A 7,314-nucleotide genomic window follows, 5' to 3' on the forward strand; every position below is an offset into this window, starting at 1 on the left:
TTTCATAAGAGAATTATTTAAGTATTCTATTTCCTCTTCCATTAATATAGGTAATTTATTTATATACGTATATACATATGTATGTATATTTAGGAAGAGGAATTAATATTCATCCATTTCACTGTGATTTTCAGAAATATTGTCATAAAATTGAACAAAATAGTTTCTAATAATATGTATAATTTCATCTTCATTAATGATGAATTTATCACTTTCATTATTTTATATGTGTAATTTGGTTTTCTTCTTTTTTAAATTAAATTAAATAATAGTTTATATTTTTAATTAGTTTTTCCATAAAACTAGCTCTCAGTTTTATTTTGATTGACATTTTAATGTCAATTATATCAATCTCTCATTTGATTTTCAGGATTTTCAATTTTATATTTACAGAGCTTTTATTTTTTCATTTCCTTGTTATTTTTATTGCATTACACTCAATTTTGATCTTTCTTACTTAATTGATGACCAGCTTTAGCTGCTTCTCATAAATTTGGTTATTTTTTCTCATTGTTGACATTCTCTTTAATAAAATCATTTAATACTTCTGTGATTTATTCTTTGGTCTACTCATTTTTTAAAATTATCTAGTTTACAATTAATTAATTAATTAATTAGTTAATGTTTCCATGGCTTTGTATTGGATGCAATTTTTATTTCATTATGGTCTTTACTGGATGCATTTAATATTTCTGCTTTTCTGCCTATGAATGTGAAGATTTTATGCATTAATTTATCATCGATTTTTGTGAAGATGTCAGTAAGAAGTAAGAAAATGGTAAATATCTCATTAATTTTTTCCAGAGGTCAATCATATCTAAATTTTCTGAAATTCTCTTCATCCCCATAACTTCTTTCTCATTTTTATTTATCTAGATCTGAGAGAAGAAAGTTGTAGGTCCTATTACTATAGTTTTTACTGTCTATTTTTTCCTTTTTCTTGAGATATTTGAATACTATAGCATTTGTTGCAAATATGTTTAGTAACTATTATTACTTCATTATCTATGATACCTTTCTTAAAAATGTAGTCTTCTTGCTTATCTCTTTTAGTTAGGTGTTATTTTTATGCTTTTGTTTTGTCTGAGCTCATGATAACCTTTCCTTTTTAACTCATCTGAAGTAGGAAAAAATGTTTGTCCTTCATTTTCTAAGAAGAGCACAACATCAGGAACTTAATGCTTTGACAAGTAGGTGAATTGGATTTGAGTGGGGGTGCCAGAGTGATCTGGGTCTGGTGGCCAGATATGAATCAAGATGACTGGAAATGACCCTAGATGAGAGGCAATCAAGGTTAAGCAACAGGTCACACAGCTAGAAACTGTCAGAGGTTGGATTCAAACACACATCTTTTTGATTCCAAGTTCAGTGCTCTATCCACTGCACCACCTAGCTGTGCTTCTGAAGTAGAATAGATTCTGCTCCATTTCCTTACCTTTACCCTGTGTATCTGCTTCATTATATTTCTTGAAAACAACATATTATAGGATTTTGGTTTCTAATCCTTTCTATTATCTGCTTCTGTTATATGGGTGACTTTTTCCCAGTCACATTCACAGTTATGATTACTAACTGTATTTTCCTCCTTCCTATTTTCCCCATTTCTCTCTCTCTCTCTCTCTCTCTCTCTCTCTCTCTCTCTCTCTCTCTCTCTCTCTCTCTCTCTCTCCTAATGTTGGTGCTTTTCAAAAATCTTTTTCACTTTTGATCACTATCTCCTTTAATTCACTTTCCCTTGAATCATTTCCACCCCTTTTTTATTTTTTTATTCCGATGAGTTTTTTATTTAAATTAAATAAATTTGCAGCGCAGTTATAAATGGTTAGTTAACCTCATATTTTGTACAACCATACTTATTAAAAATACTTTGAGGACTAACATTGAAATTCTTTTTTGACATGATTACTTCTTATTCCATTCTTCTTTCTCTTTTCTTTCACGTATAATCTCCTTCAAATATGGTTGAAGGTATAATTTGTCCTCTTCATATTTTGTCCAATGGTTTTTAGGCAGAGCTCTATTAATACAAAACATTCGATCATTATACAGATTCTCTGGTAGCCTCCTTATGGCCTCTTTAACAGCTTCATCTTCATAAAGTATGTCATCCCGCATTAACCCAAGTTTGTTGAATCCTGCAGCATTGTAATACCATTTTCAAAGACCCTGGAGCCATTGGCTTGATGCTACAGCCGTGTAACCTTGGGAAGAGTCCCTTTGTGGCTCTGGATTTCCATTTCTTGGTCCCATCTATCCATCTCTCTATCTCTCTGGACGTGGACAGAGTCGCTTCGCCTGGCTATCTCTATTTGTCCTAAGAGATGTTTTTCTTTTAAATTGTTGGCACCCGTGAAACCATCTTGAGCTGGAGAGACAGACCTCCACCCCTTTTAAAATCCCCTTTCATTCTTTCTTTCCTGTAAAGATAGATTTCTATATCCATTTGAATGTTTATGTTATTCCTTCTCTGAGTCAATTTTAATGAGTGTAAGGTTGGTTATGCTGCCCAACCCATTCTCAATTTTCCTTTCTATTAGAAAGACCCTTCTTTTTGTGCCTCGGTTATATGCAATAATTTTTGCCCATTCTGTCTTCCTCTTCTCTCAGTTCATCCCTCTTTCTCACACTTCAATTTTATTTTTTTTAAATTCATTTCATCTATGACAGCAAGGTGGTGCAGTGGATTGAGTACTGCTCCTGGAGTCAAGAGAACCTGAGTTCAAATGTTACCTCAAGCACTTGACACTTAAGAGCTGTGTGACATTACACAAGTCACTTAACCCTGACTGTCACACACACACACACACACACACTCATGCCATTATAATCAATTCATACCCATGCCCTCTATCTATGTAAATTCCTTCTAACTATTCTAATGAGTAGACTTGAAGCAAAATCAATATTTACAATATGCAAAGATATCCAATAGCATATCCTTAGCATCAATTCCATATAGGTGAAAGTAGGAATAGGTTGAATACTAGTCAAAGGCAGATGATTATTGACTATGTAGCTGAGTTATAAGACTGTGGTTCCTAGATTAGACCCTATATGAATCTGAGAATTTGGAGGACTGTGTTGCTGAAGAGAATGAAGATGCAATTATATGAGGGACCTGATTATGAATTATCAGTAGTTTTATACTTGGGAAATGAGTGTTTCAAGAGAAGTCAATGATCCAGTCTGGATAGTGACTGAATCTGTGAATCTCTTTTAAAAAGCATCATACTTTCTCATTCAGTTATATATTTTAAAGAAACCTCATTAACAATTAAATTAAAATAAAATAATCATTCTATTTACATAATGATTTGTTTAAACATTAACTAATAATCTTAATAATCATATTATTTAAAATATGAAACAAAATGTTAGTACTTTTATGTGAAACTCATTACATGCTTTATATGTACATAATAAAGATACAGAGTTTCTTATAGAATACTCTTTTTTCTGTTATTTTAATATGGAAATATTCATATCTAATAATGTATGTTAATTAACTACAAAAAATTAATTTTAAAAAGAATTCATTATCTTATTTTTCATATGACTATCAGCTTCTCTCCTGCATTTAAATGTTTATGTTAATTTACTGAAACATTTTAAATAGGTCTTAGTTAAGAAAAATGTGATTTGTTTATGATTTTTCAGAAAAAAATTAATATAATATAAAGCAAGAATGGCATGTAGAGAAATGTGAGTTTTTCTGTTTAATTTTAGTTGCAATATACATAATCATCAACCCTGCATAACCAATCTTCAATATTTTATTTTAAAAATATAATAGAGAAGTTGACAACTTTATAGTGAAGAAATATGAGTAGAATATTTTAAGACAAAGTATTGAAAGTACAGAGTAAAGCACCTTTTATAGATAAGTATCACCCACAATAGCTCTGGTGTGGGTCTGGACATGAAATTCTGAGAGTCAGGTTGGGTAGACAAACATACCCAAACACAAAAGGTTGGGAAGTGAAAATCTACCAACTTTATTTTTGGAAATAAGGCTTTTTATAGCAAAACTTATCTCAGGAATGACCAATTAAAGGAAACCCAGTTTTACAATTTCCTGGGTAAATTTACAATATTTGTTCTTAGAAATCTCCATACTTCTCTAACAAAGAAACCTTTTACAACCACCTCTGGAGCCACAGATTATCCTAGGTCAGGGTTCACTGGTGAGCCAATGGATCCATACAATGAGCAATATCTTTGATGGGAAAAAGTCACCAATCACTCCCTGGGGCTGGCCCTCTACAGATTCCCCCTTCTGAGGCATGCTGAAGCTTTAGGCAGTGTGTTAGGACATCTGTGTTAGGACATTTATGTTTTGTCCCAGTGACAAAAGGTGTTTAAGACAAATGGGCATAATACACAATATCAATAATAATGCAAAGATACCAGGAAGTATGCTCATTAATAAGTTCATAAAATGAAAAGGATGAAGTCTATTAACAAATTTAAACAAATTATCATTATGTGAATCCATTTCCATTCTAGGTGTCAATGAATTATCATTAACAATTTAATGTAATTTATTCATATCCAGAGTTATAGAATCATTATACCATATTCTATTCAAATAACCTTTATATTATCCCATGGAATAAGTAAAGTTATATTTTAAAGGAGTAGCACAAATAGCAGAAAATCTATAAACACATTGTAATTGTTCATTACAGATATTTATAATGCATTAATCGAATGATAAAGATCTTCATTAATTCTCTCCTGAACCTTCAATGCTCTAGTAACATTTTCAGATAATTCTTGAATATATATTTGGCTTCAATTTTTGCCTTATTCCCTACTTGTACAGAAATAATCACTGAAGTGGCTGCTACAATAGGCATAATTTTTCTGGTTACAATAGCAGCCACAATACTTAATATCCCAAACACAATACAACTAACACATCTCTCCTGCCTAATTTTCGTTAATGTTTTTTTTAAGAACTCATCAGCAGGAGACATATACCAGCCTTCTACCTTGGGGGGTATTATAGCAAATTTTGGTTGTCTTATCATGAAAACAACATCACCATCCATCACTTCCTTATTTATACATGCTTGAATAGTGCAATTGTAACAGTTAACATTATATCCCCTTTTCTTCTCTGATAATATTGATATCCTTGAAAGATCCTATCATGAAGGCAATATCTGATCCTGTGCAGTCACAGACAATTTCTTTTCTGCATAAGATATTTTGTCCAACTTCTCATTCCATTGTGTATACCTTATCTCATCTATAGCTGCCATAGCCTTCCATATCTCTGAATTAGCTAACACTATTTCTGGATATATAATTGATTTAATATAGCCTGGAATACTCCATGGAACAATTCTATCAGGAGAATTCCACACTTGTAGCAAAACAGAATGATCACAAATTCTTCTATTTGAGGTATGACAGACAACCTAGGGCGGAAAACATTCATTTTTGAAATCCCAAACATGTCAATTTAAACAAGGAGATTCTGTAGGAAATATCTTTCTTTCTTCAATACTTTCTACAAATGGAATTCCTGATATTTCTAAAGTCCTAAATGCTCCCCTGTTATAAATATTTGGATGAGTTGAATGATTGGTTTTGCTTACTTTAACATATGGTTCAATAATACATGTTTTACAAAATCATTTAGGTGTCACAGTATTTAAACCAGAAAAATTATGCCTAAATTTTCTTCTCAGAATCTCTTCTTTGATATCTCCAATATGAACTTTCTTATATCCTAAATAATCTGCATCTTCCCCAATTAATACAATTTCAACCATACTCTCTCTCCATTGTAGAGTAGTGACTCGTGGAGGGTTTTGGACATAAGTCCAATATTCAATTCCTTTTACAGTCCCCAAATTGTTCATGAGTAATGTAAGCATCATAAATTGTCCCATAAGGCCATGACATATTCTCCTCTCATGTTTCCTTTTTTGATTTCTTAAGTGTAAGTTATTTGTTTTCTGTATTACTTGATTCATCTGGTCTGCATAGTCTGATGCTTCTTTGTGGTACCCAGATAGTTTCTCCATCTGTGGACAAAACAGAAGCATACCCTCAACCCCAGGTTAATAATGGATCCAATCATTTTCATTGTTGATGACTTAGGATCCTTCCAGGTGACCATGCCCTTCTCTTCATGTTGCATATCGTTAAAAAAATCTTTCTGCAGGTATTAATTGTTTATCATTCAATGTTAAAAAATTCATGGTATATAAGGCGAGACTTACTCTCCTTCCTTGTTTCCTCTTTGTCCCAGCATGTTCCCCCTTCTTTTGTACTTCCAGGAATTTCTTAAGATCTTTGTTTTCTTTCTACTAAAGCTTGACCAGTGGGGTTATAGGGAATACCTGTGTAATATGTTTGACAGTGTAATATAGGTAGAATTGTTTAAATGCCATAGAAGTATATCCAGGGACATTATCTGTTTTTGTGGATTTTGATATCACTACAATAGCAAAACAATGGAGCAAACGATCAATGACATCTTGTATAGCCTCTGAACTATGTGCTGTTGCCATTGCAGATGAACCAGATGTATCTACAGTAACATGAATGAATTTCATCTTTCCAAAAGATGTATAAGAGTCACATCCACCTGCCACAATTCATTAGGAACTTGACCTCTAGGATTCTTAGAATAATTTGGAAGGGTAGGTAAATATGGAATTCATATTTGATGGGATATTACTATATTCCTTGTTTGCTTTCTGGTGATTTTAAATTCTTTCCTTAATAAAGAGGCATTCTAGGGAAATTTTTTGAGACACTGCCTAGCTCGCTCTTCTACTAAGCTGATAAGAAGTGGAAGGGTTAATTGATCAGCCCTATGACAGCATGCTGACATCTCATTCTTTTAAAGTTATCCTTATAACTAAGTATCTGTTACATATAAATTTCTTTCACATCTTTGTCTTATAAGCTTATTTCCTCTTGTTCAAATACTCTCCTATTTTTAAAAATAAATAAGATTCTCTATGAATTTAGTTTTATATATAATAATTTTGAAAAATCCAATGTAGCTTTATATATATATATATATATATATATATATATATATATATATATATATATTTATGTATATGATTTCCAAAAAAATCTAATGTAAAACTTTTACCAGTGCCAGGGTTACAGGATACATATATAATTTCTTCTTCTTAAATAACAGATATTAAATAAATTACTTTGCTCATACATATAAATATTCCCTTTATGAAACACTAGGTAGAAGAGCATAGCTTTTCACAATCTCTGAGCCAAAAGACTTTGAGAAATATAACCTTGTTGGCAAGGTATTCTCAAGTTTTC

The 7,314-nt window shown here is 31.7% G+C and overlaps 1 pseudogene; it reads right to left on the reverse strand.

Moving 5' to 3' along the window:
- Window positions 1-1,808: 1,808 nt before the first annotated feature.
- Window positions 1,809-2,189, reverse strand: LOC141493796 (cytochrome b-c1 complex subunit 7 pseudogene; annotated as a pseudogene).
- Window positions 2,190-7,314: the final 5,125 nt, after the last annotated feature.

This window comes from Macrotis lagotis, chromosome 7 (genome assembly GCF_037893015.1).
Source record: "Macrotis lagotis isolate mMagLag1 chromosome 7, bilby.v1.9.chrom.fasta, whole genome shotgun sequence".
Classification (NCBI taxonomy): Eukaryota; Metazoa; Chordata; class Mammalia; order Peramelemorphia; family Peramelidae; genus Macrotis; species Macrotis lagotis.